A 25,333-nucleotide genomic window follows, 5' to 3' on the forward strand; every position below is an offset into this window, starting at 1 on the left:
TAGAAACTTGGATAAATATTTCGATGTTGGTAAATAGAAACAGCCGTATATCTGACCCCCGAGACCCATCTAAAGAGTACCGTAATTTAGTGGTTAGAACAATTGCTAAAATTATACATATATGTACTTTTGAATGCCCTTAATGAATATAAGGCCGAGGCCAAGGTGGACAAGGGCACAATTGTTTCATCATTCTGGTAATGATGTAAAGGTTTCGCCATTCAACACGCAATGCCTCTTGTGAGAAAAAGAAAAACAGCCTCTAGGGAGATAAAAACGGAAGCTACTTTAGAAGAATGGAGATACTTCACACTAGGTTCCCAGGATCCCCCCGCCTACCCTGCCATGTGCGTGATACAGCGTTACTCAAAATTTCTTAGATAATTTAAACATGATCGGCTGATACATTATTTTCTTATGGTTTATATTACTTATTATTTAGATAAGGGAACCAAGAAAACCCAGTCATGTGTAATTTAGTTAAATAACTAAGGTATTTAAGGTTCCCAAAATAAATATTTTGGGAACCTTAAATACCTTTCCAAACTGTTACCAACAATTTAATTTAAATAATCCAAATTGCAATCAAAATATAAAAATATATATAAAAAATTCTATCCTATATGAGCGAAATGTTTTAGAAACATGAAACGCATCGAATAAACTCGAGTCCACCTTTAATTTCTTGTTAGACGTTATAACGTCGGTTACTCTCATATACGTTCAAAGTAATTAAACTGAGATTTTATAGCTATAGTATTATATAGTACGGCCAATGTGTCGTGGCCGTCTTGGAGTTAAATTCTGAAATTTGTGCAATGTACGGTTAGGAAAAGTGATGAAAAGTAGGAAAAAAAAATCTAAAATCAAATTTGCCTTGTTATGTAACCCATCGTGGGGCAGGAAGACAAAACTGACTGGTGTCTGGTGGTGGTGACTGGTTGTGGGTTCGATCCCCACTCGAGAAAATGTCAACTCAACAGGCAGTGTCTCCAGAATTCGGCAAAAAGTGGAGAAGGGTGTGTTTTAGCAGTAGGTTCCCTTTGTCTATCTAATGGAACCTGACTTCATTGAAGCCACAACTCGTCGACTGTACTGTATTAGTGGCTAATGAATTGCAAGTAGGTAGTTACTATTCCCGTGAACCAAAGTGATCGGGCCGAGTTAGAACTAATTAAATTCTAACAAGTTTATTGTTAGACCGCAAATCTAGGGATTGTGGGTCGTTTCTGATAGTGTTAATTCTGTTGATATTGTCTTTTAGTGGAATGGACGTATGAGATAATTTGTGAAATATTATATACTATTCTACTCTACTAATAATATAGTTAGTTTTACAGATAAACTACTGAACTGATTTTAATGAAACTTTAGTTCTATAACTTATATAACAAAATAACACAGACTAAAATTCAAGTAATTTTGTATATTTTGGCTATAATATAATAATGATTTCAAGCGGGCGAAGCCGAGTTTGTGACACTAGTGTTATATAATGTAATTTATAAATAGCCCACGTTTAAACTGACTACGTCAAAGGATTTCACAGTGTAAACGCTAAATCTAAAATGCAAATCTAACGTCCTAGAATCCTTCTGTAAGTAATAAGAACTTGTTGTGAATATAGATTATCTAGAAACGTTGTTATGTAACTTTGTAGACGATGGTACAGGGTTTGATTACCGCTTGTAGAATTTTCTTAAGTAAATCATATTTGTGTTTTGTTTTGGTGAGATAAAGGGCGGCGTTAAGTTCTGCCAATGTCGTTTATATGCCTAGTAATTTAACATATACAAATCAATGATATATCCAAAACAAAAAAATACTTTTTACTAATCTATATATATAAAATCGAAAGGTCACTCACTCATCACGAAATCTCAGAAATTACATGTGCTAGGAATCTCAAATTTTGCATAGGAGTTACTTATAGGACGTAGGTGCTCGCTAAGACGGGAATTTGTAATATTCGACTTCTTAGGGGTTGTTTTTGGGGTTGAAAGTTTGTATGAAACTTCGTTACTACAAATGTTACATGTTACAAAATTGCTTGTAATACATTAAACATTATTGCTGTTAAAAAGTTGTAATTATGTAGTATATTAAGTAACTGTTTATTTAAATTTTTTAGGACATGTATATAAAAAGTATGCATATACATTTGTATACTTTTCAGTTCATTAAAAGCGGATTTAAGTTCCGCCACTCAACACGCAATGCCACGAGAATTAAAAAGTAAAAGTCTTAACACTAGGTTCCCAGGTTCCCTCTGCTTACCCTGATATGTGCCTAATACAACATGAAGCTAAAAAAATCCTGACTAAAATATAAATAGTGCTTTAATAAATTAAAGGGTCTGTCTGTGATTTTATGAAATAAATAACCGTTTCTTTTCAAGTGAACACAAAAAACCCTTAACATTTGTGTCTACATAAATAACTGTATAGCGTTACGCTAGTTCATAATTAAAATATTTCCCTTGTCTAATTAGACAAAGCTGCTACATTTCTCTTCGACAAAACATACAAAAAAGATAAAAGTTTATCTATTTATCTTATCTCGAGACCTGACATTAAATCCTGAGCTTTTAATGAAGAAAACGTTTGAAAATTTTACTGTAAACGACATTCTTTCTTATATATCAAAGAAATAGACTATTTAAGTATGTTTACGGTAATGGCCAGTGTATGCGATGTCAAAGAACTTTTTATACCTTAGAGCGTACAAGTTAATCCACTAATGCACCTGTATTTAGTGTTATTCGACTTAGATTTTACCGTCATTGCAACGCTTCTCTAATATTGCCTGTAAATAAATTTGTATTTGTACTGGAAATTCATGATGAGGCCTTTGTAAACGTGAGGGTTAGGGGTTTGGTTCTCAATCGGGGGTTGGATTTTTTTATTTATTCACTCTACTGACAAGACAAAGCACGGCGTTAAGTTCTGTCAACACGTTAAATTCTAAGCAAACCGGCTGCCTGAAATTACTTTGAAGATAAATAAATTGTGATATAAATTTACATAGTGTATAGAATCAGTTAATATTTATTTGAGCTAGAATGCAATATATATATTTTATTAAAAAGTTTCTGTAAAAGACTGTGCGTGAAACTCTGGTTGTAAATGCTAGGGATAAAGGCACGTCGCTATGGTAACCATCACATAGTATAGGAATATCTCAGTACTCTACAGGTTTCTACATAATACGAGCAGTTGCGTTGAGACATATATTTAGTATCAAAGGTGAAAGCTTATGGAAAGCACATTATATATTATTTAATACATGCATTGTTTATACAAGCAGTAGAATACAAGAAGTGTTGCAGGGAAGTCTAGGGGGGTCAGAGGGAAACTAGGGTTAAGTCTAAATGTAAACGCTGTGGTTATAGGTTGATTTCAGCTCAAGGGAATGGTGTATTTTCATTTCCTCGCTCTGGTTACAAAACAAGGCGTGACGCTAAGTTCCGCTATTCAACACACAACACATGGAAAATTAAGCAATGTTGGGAACGTATCGTAACACCAGGTTCCCTCAGTTTACTCTGCTATAAGCGAGATACAGCATATAAAACTTTAGAAATGAAAAAAAAAATAACTACGATATTCATACATTTATTTCAATTTGTATTTAAATAACGATCTTCATTAAAAAGGTGTTAGCATAAAACACCGATCCTTTTTTCCACACGCTTTATTACAAGCACTTAGTAATTGTGGTTTTATAGCTGGAATATTTCTTGGTCCCTTTAAGCGATTCTATCGAACTGTTAATGGACCCACGCGTGGTAATTTATGCTGGTTAAGTAGTTTTATTATATAGACGGTAAAAGGTTGTTGTTCTTATATAGGGAATAGAATTGATGATGTGAGGTCAAGGTTCGAATCCCGTTTTGGGTATTTTTGTAGTATTAGTTCGGAGATTGAAGGGCAAATGATATTCTTCGAAGTTACTTTTAGAGTCACATGCTTCTGCATATATTACGCGTATTTGAACAAATTAGAGGATTCATAATAATAAATTGCCGATATATTAATATTCTCTAAGAGGATTTTAATAATGACTATGGATTATAAATAGTCAGAAGGTTCTTATCATCATAAATATCATTATCTATTCTTTATTGCACTTCATAATTAAAAAAAAAAAAACTGGTCAAATGCGAATCGGTCTCACCCACCGAGGGTTCCGTATTCCGTAAAAGTTGTCAAATCTAAATTTGCGGACGTATGAACTCATTTTGTATGAAATGAACTATAATATTAAATTGGTGAAGAGTGTTTTTATATGAAATATAAATTTCTATTTTGCAAATTCTCACTTTTTACTATCATAATTCTAAGTGTATGGAAAATATTCTATAGATTTTGATGACGCGGCGAATTTCATACAAAATGCATTAAAAACGATGCATAAAGCTCATGTCTTTTGATGATGTTGAATTAGAAGCTTGATTTCTTTTATGCTTCAAAGGACCATAGACCAGAATATTTAATATTAATTTCAGCTTAATACATCTACGCAATCTCGAAATAAATGGTCTTGACAGACGGACAATAAAGTAATCCTATAAGGTTTCCGTTTGAACCTTTAGAGGTACGGAACCCTAAACACAAAGAAAGAAATACGTAACAAAAACAAATAACGGCTCAGGACATCGTGCTGAAGCCTGAAACGTTTAGTAATTCTCGACCTCCTTTGTTACGCCGGTGGCTGTTTGCTTTCAATTAGACAGTGCGTTTGTGCCGACATGGCTCTACCCTACATAGATTTAAGCTTTACACCATGATTGAATTTAAACTACTGTTTACTATTATATAACTAATATATTTTTATTTTTGTGTTTAGCTTCACGCTGTATCCCGCACACAGTAGTGGGTAGGAGGGAACCTATTGTTAAGACACTCCGTTCCCCATTTTCCGCCTAGTTTTAAAATTTTGAAATTCAACGCCGCGTTTTGCCTCGACACCAGAGCGAAGAAATGAAAATATAAATTTATAATTTATTTCTTCGAGTGGGAATCGAACCCACAATTAGTCGCGCTTACAGTATTGTGCAACAAATGTCTCTAAAATTGTAGATTTAAATATTCCTACGAGCGGGAACCATACTCACAAACACGCGTCAGACATACAGAAATATGTAATTACTTACGAACATATAGAAGTATCGATAACAAAACATTTATACGAGATCAGTTCAATCAAAAATAGAAAAGGAAAAGAGCTAGCACTCCAGCAATTACACTACGAGGAAAACCGCCAAACATAACCATATCAGGTTCCTTTTAATATCTCCAAAAAATATTTAACTTCCATATTTCCCTTTACAAGCCGCAAATATTTCGAACCCAATTTCTTACATAAATAAAACTTCTGTCCACTTGTACGGTTTTTGGGGGTAACTTTTAATTGCGTTTGGTCAGAGTGCCCTCCTGTCCCCGGAGCATCACGCTTGCCATCGTCTTCAAGTGTGTGAACTAATCTGACGTTATTATAATTGGTTCTGAGCTAAATATTTTTCAAAGACGAACTTTTTTCTTCTTTTTATATGATGATAACTATATACTTATACTTGCTTTGATGCCGCAGTCAAGGATGCCAAGTAGCACTTCAGTTAAATATATTAAATATACTAATGAGACTGTTTAGATAATTTGTGACTGTAAATACGACTGGCAGTGGGTTCTATTACCACTCGAGGAAATGAATTATTTAGTATTTTCCTTTCTTTTGTCTAACTGCGAGGTAAAGCGCGGTGCTAAGTTTCACCATTCAATACGCAATGTCTTAAGAATACGGTGGACAAATCGAGAAGAGTGTACTGTCACTGTCTCTAAAACTGAGCAGAAACTAGGGATTCCATTTGTCGATCTAAAAGCTAAAATAAGTATTCATCTTGCCTTGGCCCAGTATGGCCGATGGGCATAGTATTGTATATTGCACAGAAGAAATTTAAATATTTTTACATTTATTTTCTTGGCGAGGTAGGTAAGGACAACAACGGAACACCAGAATTCACCATATTTCGGATCTTTTTTTTAAATTTTTTAAGTAAAAACATTTAAAACATTTTTTTTTCAAATATAATATGTAAATTTTATATCACCGAGATCCTACAAAAGCTCCACTCTATATTCCGATAAAAAATTAGACCATTCATTTCAAGCAAAGTTTCTTATAAACAAAATAAAAGATGACAGAATATTAATTTGGGCTATTTTAAAAGTGCTTTTAGTCTTACCAATTAAGGGGTTGTTTGAAGGTTTTCTTCGGTTCTCTCATTTAGTACATTTATTTATTACTCAAAGTGGGAAGTCCTTGGCAGTTGGGTGAATAGTAAAGTACGGTTGACGAGTTGTGGCTCCTTTGAAGTTAAGTAGATGGCTGCGCAGATTTGATTTTAGTATTTTACTTCCATGAGATTTTTTTATATCCGAGTGAACAATGCCCAAACGTTCACAAAGCCTGGCTTCAGGTTGACCACGACTCGTCAACCGTACTGTATATTGGAGTAATTTACTAAGGGATCAGTGTCTCCGTCTTGCTTGACTTTTTTATGCGACAGGCCTCACGTAAACGACATAATGTGACGAAAGTACGTGGTTGACTTTGGGAGGCTTGGCTTGCTTATAATATTTCGTTAGGTATACGAGTATTTTGTTGGACGAAAAAATTGGAACGACGACTAGAATAATTAATGTGTCAAAATAAAATTGGTTGTTGATATTTTTATGATTTTTATCGGTTATTATAATGTAATCTCCGTATCAAATAAAGCAATGTATATGTGGAATAGTTAGAAGATGTCCCTTTGAACGTGACGGTCATGGGTTCAAGTTTAACTGTTATTTTTATTACATTTTAAGTATGAGAAATGATTCAATGACCACCGAAGTGACATGTTTGTCCACTTGGTTATGTTTGCGTAATGCTTCTTTGACATTCTGCATATATGCTTATTTTTGCCATCCATAACGATTAAAAAAAGTAATGGTATAAAATCTTTCAATAAATAATATAAAGAAATATAACCAGTCCTGGAAATTGAAAATGTTTTAAACATTAAACTTTTATAAAGCCAAGCGTTGAGTTTCGTCACTCAACACAAAATGTGTTGAGTTTTGGTAGATAGCTGAGAGCGGAGTGGCTTGACTCTGAATTCTCTCTGTCCAAGTAAGCATAAAGTATTTATATTTATATGTTAAATTTCACCATGACCCTTATATCAGTCCATAGCCAAAGAGGAAGTGACAAGTTATAATTTAGAAGCGAGTTTGTCATGAACTTTTGGTCCCAGATCGAATGAGTGGACATGAAGTTTCTTCTGGCTACCACAGTGGGATCGCAGGATCCCAATCCATTAATGCAATTATAAACATTATAATTATTAAAAGGTTTGAGCAATCAATTAGGTAGAACTCCCGCTTATTCCTGCAAATCAAGAAACTCTTTTTGCTACTTTTCGTCCAATTTCGGCGTATCGCCAAATCGCTGAAACATTGAGTGTTACGTGAACGGAGCTGAACGCCGCGTTATTGTCTATTAGAACGGAGAAATGAAAATAAAATAAATATAATAATTCCTACGACGTGAACGACGATCGAATCGTCGTCTTTGCAGTCAAACGTTGTTTAAGGTAATAGATAATGTCATGTTTTGGGTAACATTTTTTGGATATCAAAGCTATCTAATATTTTTCTATATAACGTGTTACATATAAAAATTAAAATTAAATTTATTTAATTCACAGAGAATATGGTCATCTAACTTTACTTCCTCTACTTTCAGTGCACCTTAAAGACTTGACTGCAAACAATGTTGCATTTGATCTGCACAGGTTGGCGAATCGTCTATATTAAAAATATGCAAGTATCCCAAAGCGGTATAAGAATCCACGACCTCCGCGTCATACGTTTATACGTATGACTGCCCATGGCCCAGTAGCCACGTCAAAATTTAGTTTTTCCTTGATTTTGTGAGAACAAGTACTTAATTCTTTTAGGGTTGAGTTAAAATTTTATTGCATTTTTAGCTTTCTCGGCGCTCAAAGTAATCAAGTTCTCAAGACAATTTACGAAAATTTAATTATCTAATCTTAAATAAAAAGAGAAAATCCTTTGTCCTGTCTGAGATAAAAGCATATTGTTTTTTTTTTGAAGATTTCACGGTTGAAATGTTAGAATAATAAATTGGACACTTTTTTTCAGAAGTTATATTATTTTATTTAGAATTCATTTTAATGATAAATAAAACTAGAAAAACTTTGACTCATTTCACATCTATCTAGGTAGGCAGTAGGTGTTCCACGTAAATATCAATCCAATGAGGGATAAAAAGTAGCCTATACTTTGCTTCACAACGTTTTCTTTCAGCGAAAGTCCCATAAAAATCGATTCCGGAGATTAGACTCGACAAACAGACAGATAGACAAAAAGTTTTAGTCTTGCTTAAATAATTATAGGTATGAAAATACATATTTATTTTGAAATTTTTATGTATAGATTATTAATTATATAAAGCGAAGGGCTTATTAGCTGACCTCCACGAATCTAGATTCTAATTATAATAAATAAGAAACATGCATAAACTAAGAAGCATTGTGGCTGTGAGCCCGCTAACATTTTCATTACGTAAAAGGTGTATTACAATGAAATTTTATCTCACAACATTCTGTTCTTCATATAATATTCTTATAACTAAGTGTTATTGGATGTTAGGTATTATGTTAATAAATATTTCATTTTATATTTCTTTACAGCATATTTCTCTAGGATTGTGAGGTTATTTGTACTCTAAAGCAAACCTTATGACATCATTTAATTGTCGTCTGTCTGTTCATCTATCAGGAACTTTTTTCTAGATCGGGCTGCGGTATCATGCTGGAATTAATGTTTAATATATAGGTTTATGGTTGCTTAAAGCGTAAAAAAGCTTCTAAGTCAACATAATGAAAAAATACAAGAAAGAAATTCGTCCGGTAATAAAAATCTAGGTACTTTCTTTTGAAATACTTATAAAATTAGGTAAGAATAAGTACTTGCAATACAACAGAGAAAAAAATTAGCATAGTATTTATTCAAAACAATGTACGTTAATTGAAAATATTGAAAACTTTAGATTTTTTTTTAAAGATTTTAAATCAGATATCATCGTTTATTTAAAAAAGGAAAATAATAATATTTTCATTCCAACGTTATATAACAATTGAACATAGTTCTATAAATCGCCTAATAAAGGATGTATAATAAAGATTTGTAGCCTTTTGTAACTTGAAATCTACTCTCCCAAAGTCAAATACTCAAACAAGAAAAGGAACACGCAACGCTTAGTGTAACAGGGGAATGCCATCAAAAACCAAATGTGAGATCAAACCACTGAATAAAATATAGAGGTCCGGAGATAGCGGTGCTAGTACTGAATTGTTATCCAGTTCATTCAAGATTATACATTTTAAATTAGTTACTATTGTATATCTGTATAACAGATGTACAACCAAATTTTGTAAATAAATAATTTGGAAAATTCTTAACTGTTTCTCGTCTAATTTGATTTACTGAAAACGAAAATAAAATAAGAAATTATCTAGGACGTAAGAAATTACTAAACTATATTCTTAATTATTGACGTCATCGTGGCGCAGCGGCACAAGGGTGTGAGTGTAACGTGACGGTTGTGGGTTCGATCCCCACTCGAGGAAGTGAAATATTTGTTTACGTTTATATTTCCATTTCTTCACTCTATTGTAGAGGCAAAGCGCGGCGTTGAGTTCTGCCACTGAATACGCAATGCCTCCAGAATTCGGCAGAAAGTGGGGAACGGAGTGTCTTAACACTAGGTTCCCTCTGTCTATCTGTGAGCGGGATACAGCGTGAAGCTGATAGTGATAATAACTATAATCTTAACAGATTTGAGCCGTCGTGGTCCAGGAGTATCAGCGTGGCTGTTAACGCGACGGTTGGGGCTCGATCCCCATTCTTGGGAATGAAATATTTAATATTTTTATTTCCTCGCTGTGATACCCACACGAAGCGAGGCCTTGAATTCTGCCACTCAACTCACAATGCCTTCAGAAATCGGCAGGGAACAGAAGTTTCTTAATGGGAACAGAATATCTTAACATTAGGCTCCCTCTGGCTATCACGCTATATGCGGGTTACAACGGGAATCTAAAAATAGTAGGAGTATATATATCTAAGGAAATTAATCCTAAATCGCTAGTATGATAAGCGTGACAGACATGTCAAACAATCATTCTATAATTAGATAGCAATGAAGCAAAACGAGCGAGCGAGCGTCGTCAACCGAGCTAATGTAACGTGGTAATTTGGTCTAATCCCGGCGAGTGCCTATATATTTAGTGAATCGCGTTTGATCATAGCTGAGACTAAATGAATGGGACGCAAATGGAACAATATAGATAAGGTCGATTGCATATTTTAGTTATTTTGGTTTATTAAATATATATTTTTATTTGGTTAAGAATTGTAGAGGGTGAAATGGTCATGGATTCGAATTCTTATGTGGAGAATAATTATATTTGTTTTGTAAGAAGAATTTTTTTTAGTTAGTATCTAGGCAACGTTGAGTCTAAATTACTCATTTCTTTTGCTGTTACGTTAGGAAACGGATATTGGAGTGACGTTATTATAAGATTCTTTCATTGTTAAAAGAGAGAGAAAAAAACATTAAGGAAAAAATTAGAAAAAATAATGATTGATAATTAGTAAACATCACTGACGATAATACTGGAGAGAGAGAAGGTATACGTAAAGAATGAGGCCCCCACAAAAGGTATGACGACAGTGCACGAGACAAGAGAGGTGTTCATAGACATAAGTTAGTTGAAATTATAAAAAAATATATACATATATTTTGAAACTGTTACGACACTACTACGTACGTACATACGTAATATGTGTTTTTTTTATTTAGATATAATTTTATACTTTTCTTAATATTTTAGATTATTTTGTGTACACAGCCTTACGTCCGTTTGTCAGGGCGCGTGCCAATTTCATTTAAATCTCAAATAGGTACATTGTACAGTGCTCCTGCACTTCCGTCCAATCGATTTACTAAAATCCTGTTAATGTTAGCTCGTTAGCTTCGCTTTTAGAGTTACGTATATGTAATTAACACACGTGTAAATCAATATTCGTTTCATATTTAATTTAATGATATTCAAATACTTTTTCTCACTAAACAAAGAACATTATTAATATAAAATTTTCAACAAATTGGAATTGAACCCGTGCCCATTATATTGTCCCATATTTATTTAAATATTTCTAACTGCGCCTTGATGGGGTACAAAAGACAAAGATAAACTAAGAGATCAAATATAAAAGAAAATGGAAAAATAATAAGATCTTTGATTTTCTTGGGTTTTTCATATTTGAATCCATTTCCCACTTTTCACAAATTTCTTCGAGTGGGAAACGAACCCACTATCTGTCGCGTTTACAGGCGTACGCTTGCCACGAGTGGTCTCCTTTTTCTACGATATTTGGTTTTGCGTATATATTCGGTTTTTGGGGTTCTAAAGGCCAGATTGATGCAGATACTGACGAGACGTTTCGACACAATTTCAAAACTAAAATATAGGCGATTAATCCGGTTATGGAATTCCATTTAAAAAGAATGGAATATTTTATATTAAACTCACTTTAAAAAATATTTAAAAAAACATAATAGATATAATGAAAACATAAAAAAACTAATGATTTATTAAAAAAAGCATCACTTCTATTATAATAATAATTAGAACCATTTCTGATTTAATGTACAATTAAGTAATTGGTTAAATTTTGAATAGAGGGATTGAAATTGATTTTAATGGAGTGGTCTGATTCGCTTCCTGTCATTTATTGAATGTCGCGTAACGCTTATATGTTCCAAAACATGTTTTGTTTGTTCATTTTATCCCTTTTATCTCCTCAATTTGTGGGATGGCAGGAGAGAATAGCTTTTATCCACATATGGACAGAGTAGACAGAGAAGGTATTAAAAAAAATTACACAATAAGGTCATTAGATAGCTGAAGTCACACATTAACAGGTGCAGGTTCAAATTACTGCTATGTACAAATTTCAACGTCCCAATTTTTACATTAAAAATATACTTTTTTTATTGATATCTAAAATAACACTTTAAAAACGTTAAATTTGTTATTTTATAATGACGTTTCAAACGTGCCAGTTGAGCATAAATCACTTTGCCATTACCCCATTGTATAGAGAACATACAAAGAAAGGTTATACGCCAACAAAATAAATAATATATTAAAAACATCTCACAATCAAAACACCAACAAATCAAACCATCAAACAGGGAAATCATTCAAAAACGTCAATTAAACGATCAATAAATAATATATCGACGCGAAATAGCAATAGATTATCGCGTGCATATAGTAAATCAGGAAAATCGTCCGTCTGTCACCGTTGTACGTCGCTATGACAAATTGCGGCCGCTAGTACCATTGCTACGAACACGACTGGTATGAGTGTGATTGCTTCTATATAATTGGGTTATTTGTTTTTTCTAAAAGTTGGTAAATGTGGGTTCGATTCCTATTTGGGGTTATTTACGCAACGAAGATGAGGCGGAAAATGGGTAATGGGTCTCTTGACACTAGGTTACTTTTGCCTATCTTGTTAATATGTGAGGTTTATACGTCTAAATGAAAAAAAGATTTTAAAAGATTCTATTAATTGCAATTTTTGTAGAAGGCAGTCGTGCGCGCACTGGCACAAAGTGTGACTGTAAAGGCGACTGGTTCTAGGTTCCATCCCTACTCGGGGAAGTGAAATATTTATTTAAATTTATACTTCCATTTCTTCGTTCTGGTGTCGACGCAAGCTGAAAAATAAATATACCTCGGATATATACTTTTATCCATTTCTTAACATAAATCAGCAATTTCTCCAGATTAGCAGCTGTTTCTGAGATTAAGGCTAGTCAACGCGTAAACAAGTGCGGTTAACTACGATTTTATTATAAGTTAAGATTTTATTCCCTAATATCTATAAAAGTTTTATGGCGGTCCACTTAACATCACATTAAAGGCACTCAAAGAGATTACTTACATATAATATCTGTATCGACAATGTAACTGAAACTATAAATATATTTATAGTTTTTCTTAGTCAATGTCAATACACTTTTTCTTTAATTAACACTTACTTAAATATCTTTAATTTTAATTTTAATTTGAACATAGCAGAGTAGACAGAGGGAACTTGGGAACCTAATGTTAAAACACTCTGTATTCTGTAGGGAACTATTATTTATATTTATAGTTTATTTAATATGTGTCATTTATATGTTTCAATATTATTTATTTATGTATTTATTTATCACTTATCATACAAACATTTAATAGAAATTATATATTTTATAGTAAGTATTCGTATTTAGTATGTTTATATAAAAGCGCCCGCCAGCCGTCGACAGAACCGGTAAGGTTTCTTAACATCTACGCCTACTCCCTTTTCAACGGCATATTTTATTAACATATTTTATTAAGTAGTGTTGATTAAACTCAGTGCTAAACGTGAGTATATCAACACTACAATTTCCATATTAAATTAGCAGAGAAAAAGTAAATACATATCTACACAAGTGAGTAAACTTAACGAAATTTTAATTTTAAGCATTATATCCAAGTGAAGTTGAAATGTTTTTCATTATCCGACACTGCAAGCTGCGAACAGACACCATTTATCTTTTACTTGTTACCGTTGCTTGGATCTTAAATAAAAATGTCCGTTTTTTTCCCTTGGAATCTTCTGTAAATAGTTAAAACTTTAAAGTGTGTGACAAAGAAAATACTAAACTACCGTCACACGGTTATTGTTATATATATATATATATATTAATTTATAGACGCACTTAACAAAATCTTTACATAAATTATATATAACTGTAAAGTTTCATCTAAATCCGTTCAGCAGTTTTTACGTGAAGGGAAACAAACATGTTTTATTATACTTTAAAGATGGATGTACCTAGTAGGTAGGCATAGCTTTACGCTGTATCCCGCATATAGCAGAGTAGGCAGAGGAAACATGGGAACATAGTGTTAAGATACTTCGATCCCCATTTTCAAACTAAACCAGGCGGAGAGGACCAGAGAGGAAAATAATTCGGTCCCTCGTCCCCAAATGGGAATTGAACCCAAAACCGCCGAGTTTTGGCCCCTGCACTACGAATTCCTCAAGTAAAATATTCTATAATATATTTATTTTAAAAGCTCAAAGTGCATCGCCGTTAAACAATATTTAAAATACGAGGACGGTTCGTGATCGTGAATACATTGACTCGTCTCGTCAAAACAAATTCAAGTAAATCCTTAAATATCAGAAAGAAATAAAAAACTGAAATATATATATTGGTATTTTTTGTTTACTGTTAAAAAGGTCATCGTAGTGCAGTAGACTGTCTGACTTTAAACGCGATTGTTATGGGTTCGATTCCCGTGGTGGAATTAATGTACATAAATCATTTTTTATTATCCGATTCTGGTATACAAAGCTCATATCAATATCTCGAAAATTAGTTAGAAAGTGTTAACAGTGTGTCTTAACCGAGGGAACCTTGTAAGGTTCCCTCTGCCTACGCTTAACTTACGCAACGCTTATAATAAAGGAATTTTGATTGGGTAAACAAATAATATTGTTTCCTTATATTTATTAGTGTCTTAAAATTATAATCTCTTTATAATTGAAACAGATTTTTTTCTAGCTTCACATTTGTCACAGTGAACCTAGTGTTAAGTCACTCCTTGTCTTTCAATCGGTATTGGAATCATTGTGTGTCGAGTGTCGAATCTCAACTTTGTATTTTCTCTATCTCATTTTTTCCCCAATCTACCAGTACCAGAGTAATATAACTTATAAAAATCCACAACTTTTATCAAACATAATTATATATTAAACAGATTATTATAATAATCTAAGTAAAATACCTGCTTTTAATATTTAAACCTGCACAATACCTGCTTTTAATATTTAAAAATTAACCTATAAAAAAGTATTTAAAGTCTATATAGAAAAAACTTTAAAAAAAACAAATTAAGCGACTACAGTTCTAAGTAGCAAAGAAGAAAGTAAACAATTAGAGGGGTATTAAGTGACAGCGTCCGTTACTTCGAGAGATTTTCACTTGGCATAAGACGGTGTTTTTATAGAAACAACGTTCGAGTCTTTATTAAAGAGAAAGATAAATATTTTCTAAGTATTTATATTTTTTTATTATTTTTATTAATATTATTAGATGATGATATATGATATATGCTGTATCCCGCACAGCAGGGTAGACAGATGGAACCTAGTTTTAGAGACACTGCGTTTCCCATTTTCCGAGCGAAGAAATGAAAATATTAATAAATAATTAATGGAATTGACAAAATTAAAATAATTTATTGAATTGGGAATCGAACCTTTAACCGACGTGCTTACTGTTAGAGGCTGTTACGCTATGAGTTTAGGTAAAGCTTACAAATACCAGGATTTCTTATTAACCTGATATGTAAAATTTGTGAAGAATCTTTAAAATTAAAGATTGCGTTATTTATAATTGAACTCACCTAAAAATTTAAAAGGTAACAAATATATTTCAAAGTTCAACTTACATATAGACGCCAACGTGAAAGGCGCAGAAGTAAAAAGTGTCTGATTGTAAAAACGATGATTGTGGGTTCAATACCCACTCGGAGCAATATTTATTACAATAGTTTCATTTGCTCATTTTAGCAATAAGGGGAAGCGCGGCGTTCAGTCCTGCCACTCAGCACGCATGTCTCAAAAATAGAATAACAAGTTGGGAAAGGAGTTAACTTAACACTAGGTTCCCTCCGCCTATCCTATTATACAGGAAAAAGCATCAAGCTATATTCTATTTCACTTTAAAGTATATATCTTAATGTATAAAGAAAAAATCGAATCGAATCGAAGCGAATTGAATTCGCAAATGTTTTTATTCGTATAATTCCGCTTGGCCGACTACCCCGATATAGGGAGATTGCGCGTCACTGCTGACGTTCGACAGCCTGATTACATGTCTTATTCCGCCCCAATGACTCTAAAGGGGGGGGTTGGGTACGTTTCCTTTAAAGTATTCTAAATTGTTTTTGTTAAATTATTTGTATTAATATCCTTTATAATTTGTTTCGTTTGTTTTTTAAAATAAATGGTAACTAGTTCTAACTCATTCCTTGTAATACTTTTTTTTTAATTTATATGAAAGGGAGCTTTACGCTTATCAGAATGTAATCTAAAGATATCGTTTTAGAATCATTTTTTTTCTCCGCATTACGTGTTAAGTGGCAAAAGTCAACGCCGCGCCTTATCTACCAGGGCAGGAAAATGAAAATGTTTTTAATAAAATCATTCCCCCGAGTGAAAATTAAACCCACAACCTAGTGCTTCTAAATTTCACTGTGCAATATATTTTTGTTTTCATCCATATCGCGGTAGGGAAAAGAAAGAGAACGCTCAAAGTTAAAGACATTGAGTTTAGAGTGGCGGCACTCAACGCTGTATTCTGTCTCACCAGGACAGACTTGAAAAAAAATCCCTGGCCTGAAAATAACTATGAAATATCACATTTCATTAATACATTTACAATCTTAAACCTATTTTAATCCATCTCCAGAACAAGCCGAGGTGTGAAATATGTTATACGGCGTTTGTTGTAAGGATTTGCAGATTTCAATTCGTATACACCTTCGTCTCCATCAGAGGCAAGGCGCACCTGCCGTCATGTATCATTGCGGTGGTTCTGTTAAGGTAGGAGTATACAGGGTGTTTTATTTTGTTTTATTTTCTGTTTATCTAATTTAGCTATAGCTGTATAGTTGTCGTTATTGTTAACATTAGAAACCGTCTTCGCCTGGTTGTCAATTGCCCGGGATATTTAGCTAGATTAAAGTAAATATGTTTTCTCCAAAAATGCGTAGATACTCATGTTTTACTTAACTTACTGCTACTTAATTTCTGCTTACTGTCTCCCTCCCAATTCTACTAAGGAAATAATAGTAAAGAAAGAAATAGTATTTGAAACAAAATCGTTCGTTTCTAATGACCTCTGTTACAAATATATGTAACTGGTTTAAACTTAGCATTTCAATATTAACTTGACGTTATTTACGATGTAGTAGGTATCTGGGAGTTTTACATAATTAATGATACCCTAATCCTAAATTGTCAGTCAAATTTTAGATCCCGAATAATACGTCATATTCTAATTAAATAAATAACATATTCCTGTTAGTTCAGTTCAGTCGGTTATAAATAATTTTATTTTGAGTTTTTGAATATTTTCTGCAAAAAGTTGCCGTCTTGAGACCTTTAAAGTCGTTATAGCTGAAATAGAACCCACGGCTATCTAGCTTAATAATCCACTTTCACTTACTCTACAATAAGAGAAAAATAATAATTTCTACTAAAAAAATAGACCCAAGACAGTATATTAAGTAGTACATTTACGCTGTAAAGTAACGGATAAGGACCGATGGCTCTGTCTCTTTTCCATTACACCAGCAAGTATCTAGTGCCTTGATGTATTTTTACGAAGCTAATGTTAGGTTGTGGATACACGTGGAGATTTTTAAATACTAAAAATATATTGAAGCTTATTTTTTTTTGTGGTGTGAGATATTGATTGATTAAAATAAAAGAATTAATATCGACTCTACTATTAAACTCTTTAAAAATTCTATTATTTGAGCAGGTTTTTTTAACATTTTTTTTAATTCATGCTGTATTTCATTTATAGCGGGATAGGCAAAGGCAATTTAATGTCAAGAAACTTTGTTTCCAACTTTTCGTCCAATTTTCAAGGCATTGTCATGCGTTAAGTAGAGGAACGCCGTAATTTGTCTTGTTAGCAGAGCAAGAAAATGAAAATAGTAGTAATTTGAAAAAGAATCGAATCCACGATCTTCGGTTACAGTCAGACTCTTTGCCACTGATCCACAGCGATAACTAAATATTTAGATAAACAAAATTTCACTTAGAGCCACTTTATTCTCCATCAAAAAACACAACAATAATTCCAAAACAACTCACCCCCCCATATTTCCTAAAAAAACATAAAATAAACATAACAAGATCTTCAACAGTGTAACCTACACTTAAAGTGTAGTGTATTTCAAGTGCACTCGTCGCTATTTACACCGTACATTTGTTAAGCTGGCGTACCGTCCGCGCACTTTGTACCGCTCGCCTGTGCCTGTAGCCGCGACTGTTTGCTTACGTCACTTGTATTGTACACTAAGACTAAGATTGCTCAAATTGGGTCCTTTTGATATTCATAGGTGCTAGGATATTTGGTTGTTTTTGTTTTTTTTTAGGTGTGACGTGGAAAATCTCGTTTTTACCTGTTACCGTAGATATTTCAGGAAATTGTTATAAAACACTTTCCCGAAATACGAGTATTAATAATAATACTCGTATTTTTTAACTAGAATAGACAGAGGGAACCTATATGTAGGAACAAGGGAGAAGCGAAATACAACGCCGCGCTCTGCGTCAACACTAGAACGTACAAATGAAAATATTAGGTAAATATTTCATTTCAATGTCATTTGTATAAACATAAAGTTAATAAATTAACCCTTTTACATTTAAAATTCATACTTATTTTGAAAAATACAAGGCAAACGATCGTACAGGTTACCTGGTAGCTAGTGATCACAGCCGCCTACGACCCCACACCACCAGACGAGCTACAGATGAGTTGCCGGCCTTGGAGACCATCTGCCTGTAAAAACATCAATTGTCGAACCCATTCAGAATAATGAATTCTTTTCATGTTATCGCTAAAATAAGCCTCAAATTACGTAAGCCAAAACTTCTAATAGGCTAACTGTTCGCGACAACCGACGCGCATCATCGGCTGTGAACTCGTCACAACATGTTAGAGACTGTTTAGTTTGGCAAAAGTGACGTCATACCACTCTCGTAATTTTGAATGTTATTATTAGTGTCTTTTCTAAATTAATAGTGTTTTTTCCTTTGTAAATAAGTAATTACATTAAATAATAAATATAAATAGATTTGGGTTCCGTTTTAGATAATAATTTTCGACTTTATATCTTATTTGTATAGTTGTACTATGATTTGCCGCATTAATCGCTTTTTATATAATAGTAACTTCCGTATAGTAAATTTTATTATTAATTATTGTTTGTCATAGTTTTCTGTAACAAAATAACAGATTTGTATATTCCTAATGTGTGTAATTAATTTTAGAGAGAATTTTCATTGTAAAAACTCATGTAAAATTCGTCATCGTAACAGCATTTTTCGTAATTTAATAATAGATAATACTTAAATAGTATAATGTTTTATACATAGATAGATAGATATTTTTATGTTCTTTTAATATGTATAAATTGTAAAAACATCCGATTTTTAGTTATTAAAATATAAATGTAAATGTGTGATAATCATAGTAAAAATATTGTTGTAAATAAAGATAAAACGGCTCGGTGGCTCGCGGCTCTCGTTACCGTTTAGCTCCGCGCAACGGAGGTGCGCGTCGGGCGAGACAGAGACAGTCGGCAATCAACGGTGAGCACAACAGGAAGAAGATAGAATCGGAACAAGACACGAATAGAGCCGACAGTCACCGACCGTTATACAGTGATCAACATCTTGTTTCAATATCCTGTTTCAACATCCTGTTTCAGTATCTTGTTTCAATGTATAGCAAGAACGTCTCGCAAGAACGTCTCACAAGAAGGACTCACAAGAACGTCTCACAAGAAGGACTCCCAAGAACGTCTCACAAGAACGTCTCGCAAGAACGTCTCACAAGAACGTCTCACAAGAAGGACTCACAAGAACGTCTCACAAGAACGACTCACAAGAACGTCTCACAAGAAGGACTCACAAGAACGTCTCACAAGAAGGACTCCCAAGAACGTCTCACAAGAACGTCTCACAAGAACGTCTCACAAGAACGTCTCACAAGAACGACTCACAAGAACGTCTCACAAGAACGACTCACAAGAACGTCTTGGGGTCTCAGCATACTCCGTGTTCCCATGATCTGGAACCTATAGTGTGCAGGGCGTCAGCGGCTCATTCACTTGAGTTCCGCCCGTCCGGTACAACGTGCTGGTCCTTCGAGCCGGATCTGGGGACTCCTTACCGAAGCTGAAGACTCCTCACCGAAGCTGAAGCATCATCTGTCATCGTGCAAGTCATCGCAGTGCTCCGTCGCGCAAGTGCTCCGTCGCGCAGTACTCTATCGCGCAGTGTTTCCGTCGCGCTCGCAAACGCATTCGCCGTCGCGTTTCGCATCCGTATCGACTGTCGCGCTCGCAACTGCGCTGACGTCGCATATCCCGTCACGTCGTGAGTGTTTTGTGCATCCGCCTTCGTGAGTCTTCGTAAGTGCTCCATCGCGCAGTATATTCCGTCGCGCTCGCAAACGCATTCGCCGTCGCGTTTCGCATCCGTATTGACTGTCGCGCTCGCAACTGTGCTGAAGTCGCCTTACTCGCCTGTAGTCTTCGTGAGTGTTCGTGCATCAGCCTCTGACATCCGCCTTCGAGTGTTATCGTGAGTCTTCGTGAGTGTTCGTGCATCAGCCTCTGACATCCGCCTTCGAGTGTTATCGTGAGTGTTCGAGAACCTTCGTGCATCCGCCTTCGAGTATTATCGTACTACATCGCGCAGTGCTCTCCGTCGCGCAGTGTTCTCCGTCACATAGCGCTCTCCGCTGCGCTCTCCGCCGCCTCCGTTGGCGTCCGCATTGACTGTCGTGCTCGCTACTGCGCTGACATCTATCGCGCCGTAAGTCACGTCGTGAGTGTTCGTGCATCCGCCTTCGAGTATTATCGTAAGTCTTCGTGAGTGTTCGTGCATCATCCTCCGACATCCGCATTCGTGTGTCGTCGTTCGTCTCCGAGAATCTTCGTGCTTCCGCCTTCGAGTGTCGTCGTTCGTCTCCGAGAATCTTCGTGCATCCGCCTTCGAGTATTATCGTTTCGTCTTGGTGAGTTTTACCAATTATCGTAGGTTTTTACTAAGATGCCTATCACAAGATCAAGAGGTCGATCCGAGGGATTGAGATATGAAGCCGACCCTTCATCTAGTCACACAGAGGTGACACACCCGCCTACGAATACACAAGAGGATTCCGAAATAGAAAAGAACTTAATAGTACCAAGTGACGAAAAGGAAGACTCAAGAATTATTTCAATTAACAAGGAGGAACAATTTGAAGGCACACAAATAAAGTCGACAACTTCGAAACGTGCAAACTCGAAGAAGTCTACGAAATCCAGACGTAGAGCAAGAAATGCTCGTGAAGAAATACTTCGCATCAAGCTTGAACTCGCGCAAATAGCTCTGGAAGATGCTGAATCAGATAGTTCAGAATCCCAGGAAGATAATATATCGAAAACCGACTACGTTAGCTCCTGGATTGAAGATAATGCACAAATCGTACAAAAATCACTTACACCATGTGCAGATGTTCCGAGGCAACCACATCCAGTGCCGTCATGCTATAGAATGCCTCAACATCCGAATATCGGCAACAATTCCGAAAATCAACAAGCAATACAGAGAGATTCAACAAAGGAAATAGAGGAGCTAAAAAAGGAAATAGAAAATTTGAAGAAAAGATGCGAAAAAGCCGAAACCGCTCCTACATCGTTGTGTATGAAAACAGAGGTACCTAAACCTACAATGTTACCTCCATCATCGTCATACAATTTTCCCGTCGCGTCCAAAGTCATCATGGATCTTCCTACATATAGTGGAGTGTTAAATGAATGGCTATCATACAGGGCCATATATGAAAACACTAAGGGATACTTCAATGAAGTTGAAAATACAGCCAGAATTCGAAGAAGCCTAACTGGAAAAGCATTGGAAGTCGTCGACACACAACTCATAGCTCATTCAAAACCGGATGCCATCATAGAAGAGCTTGAAATGAATTTCGGTCGTCCAGATGCAATCGCATATAGTGAATATGACAAGCTTCGATCTCTACCTCGTTGTGCTGACAATCCAAAGGAGATACATGCATTCGCCAGTAAGGTAAGAAGCAGTGTCAATCTGTTTCGCGCCCTCGATTTACACAACTTTATCACTGCGCCAGATATAACGAGGGCCCTTCGTGAAAAGCTACCATCGTCGTTATGTACCAGGTGGTACGAGGAACAAGCATCTATATTCAAACCAGACCTGACGCACTTCAGCGAGTTTCTCACCAAACAAGCAGCATGTCGCACACCTTATTCAACAGAGATCCCGCACTCAGAGCCTACTCGTCGTGTGATACATAGAACGCACAATACTACCGAAGAAAGGAAAACTAATAGATTTCATGGAATGGTGAAAAGTACGTGCAAAATTTGTAACAAAGAAGGTCATCACAGTATTAGCTGCAAGAAATTTCAAGATGCCAACTCAGATAAAAGATGGGAACTCGCCAAAGAACACCGACTGTGCTTCAGATGCCTGCGGTTCCGACAATCAGGACATTCCTGTAAACCACAGAAGTGCAATATTAAGGGATGCATCGGTACTCATCATCGAAGACCATTTACATACACCGGCTTAGATTATTTTGGCCCTCTCACAGTAGTCGTCGGCAGACAACACGTGAAACGTTACGTCGCACTCTTCACGTGTCTTACCACTAGAGCAGTTCACCTGGAAATCGCCGCCAGCCTAAGCGCAGACTCTGCCATACTTGCATTGCGAAGATTCGCTGCACGTCGAGGATGTCCTTCCGAAATTTACTCAGATAATGGTACAAACATGCATGGAGCAGACAAAGAACTTCGAGAAGCATTCAAAGAAGAAGCCAGTCGTCGAGGCATCGCATGGCGTTTCATAACACCATCTGCACCATTCATGGGAGGCGCATGGGAACGTCTTGTTCGCTGCGTGAAAACAGCTCTATACACTATTCTTCGTGAGAGATACCCCCGAGAAGAAATTTTGGCTACATTACTCTGCGAAGTAGAATATACTGTGAATAGTCGTCCCCTCACACATGTTTCTGTAAACAATGACGACGAAGAATCTATAACACCCAATCACTTTTTACTTGGGGGTTCAGCTCGTCTACCTGTACCTGGCACATTTAGTGAGGACGACATCGATAGCAAAAAGCAGTGGAGACGCTCACAGATATTAGCGGACATGTTTTGGAGACGCTGGGTTCGCGAATATCTCCCTGAACTTCAACACCGGCGGGAGCCTCATGGTCGAGGCCCTACTTATGAAATAGGTGACCCGGTACTTATAGCCGACTCACAACTTCCAAGAAATACGTGGCCAAGAGGACGCATAGAAAAAGTATATCCAGGTGCAGATGGACAAGTGCGAATAGTTGAAGTACGCACTAAGGGTGGTCTTCTGAAAAGGCCAACCAAAAAACTCGTTCCGCTTCCAAAGTAAGAAGACGTCGTCGCTCACCGCGGGAAAGATGCAGCATCACATCGAGACCTGATTCTGCACGGCGGGAGAAATGTTCGCGACAACCGACGCGCATCATCGGCTGTGAACTCGTCACAACATGTTAGAGACTGTTTAGTTTGGCAAAAGTGACGTCATACCACTCTCGTAATTTTGAATGTTATTATTAGTGTCTTTTCTAAATTAATAGTGTTTTTTCCTTTGTAAATAAGTAATTACATTAAATAATAAATATAAATAGATTTGGGTTCCGTTTTAGATAATAATTTTCGACTTTATATCTTATTTGTATAGTTGTACTATGATTTGCCGCATTAATCGCTTTTTATATAATAGTAACTTCCGTATAGTAAATTTTATTATTAATTATTGTTTGTCATAGTTTTCTGTAACAAAATAACAGATTTGTATATTCCTAATGTGTGTAATTAATTTTAGAGAGAATTTTCATTGTAAAAACTCATGTAAAATTCGTCATCGTAACAGCATTTTTCGTAATTTAATAATAGATAATACTTAAATAGTATAATGTTTTATACATAGATAGATAGATATTTTTATGTTCTTTTAATATGTATAAATTGTAAAAACATCCGATTTTTAGTTATTAAAATATAAATGTAAATGTGTGATAATCATAGTAAAAATATTGTTGTAAATAAAGATAAAACGGCTCGGTGGCTCGCGGCTCTCGTTACCGTTTAGCTCCGCGCAACGGAGGTGCGCGTCGGGCGAGACAGAGACAGTCGGCAATCAACGGTGAGCACAACAGGAAGAAGATAGAATCGGAACAAGACACGAATAGAGCCGACAGTCACCGACCGTTATACAGTGATCAACATCTTGTTTCAATATCCTGTTTCAACATCCTGTTTCAGTATCTTGTTTCAATGTATAGCAAGAACGTCTCGCAAGAACGTCTCACAAGAAGGACTCACAAGAACGTCTCACAAGAAGGACTCCCAAGAACGTCTCACAAGAACGTCTCGCAAGAACGTCTCACAAGAACGTCTCACAAGAAGGACTCACAAGAACGTCTCACAAGAACGACTCACAAGAACGTCTCACAAGAAGGACTCACAAGAACGTCTCACAAGAAGGACTCCCAAGAACGTCTCACAAGAACGTCTCACAAGAACGTCTCACAAGAACGTCTCACAAGAACGACTCACAAGAACGTCTCACAAGAACGACTCACAAGAACGTCTTGGGGTCTCAGCATACTCCGTGTTCCCATGATCTGGAACCTATAGTGTGCAGGGCGTCAGCGGCTCATTCACTTGAGTTCCGCCCGTCCGGTACACTAACAATATAAATATTAAATCGTCCTATTTTAACAACTACTAAATTCTTCTACTATTACTTCTTATTTACAAATGTATTAAAGGAAAGTATAAAAGGAAATTATTTGTAAGGCGAGGCGTGAGTCGCATCCAACCAGTACGCTTTACAACAAGAACTGAACATCGGTACACGATTGTTTATTCAAAACCGCGTCTGTTTTAAACTTTACGCGACTCTTGATCAAATTAAACTTAATGTAAGCATTTCGCGTGAATTCGGAACGAGATGTCATCTTGTAGTATAGGAGGCTGTAACGGTTTTTGCTTTGTCTTGTACCTGGATTCTACCTTAATCTCAGCGTCTATTGCGTTTCTGCTCAAGAAGAATCTAGAGGATTCGTCCAGAGGGTCAATCTCCAGGGAACCCAAGACTACATAGAATGAATTTGTTGTGTATGCGATCAGACTGCGTTATGTCGCACATTCACCTTAGCATCTTAATTTCCGAATGTGCCAAAATAATGCTGGCCAGCATTCTCTGCTTAATTTTACTAAGAACTGGAACGCATTGTAAAAGACAGAAATTTTAATAAA

This window comes from Heliconius melpomene, chromosome 17 (genome assembly GCF_056956725.1).
Source record: "Heliconius melpomene rosina isolate 202511_hmr_F chromosome 17, ASM5695672v1, whole genome shotgun sequence".
In the NCBI taxonomy this organism is placed as follows: Eukaryota; Metazoa; Arthropoda; class Insecta; order Lepidoptera; family Nymphalidae; genus Heliconius; species Heliconius melpomene.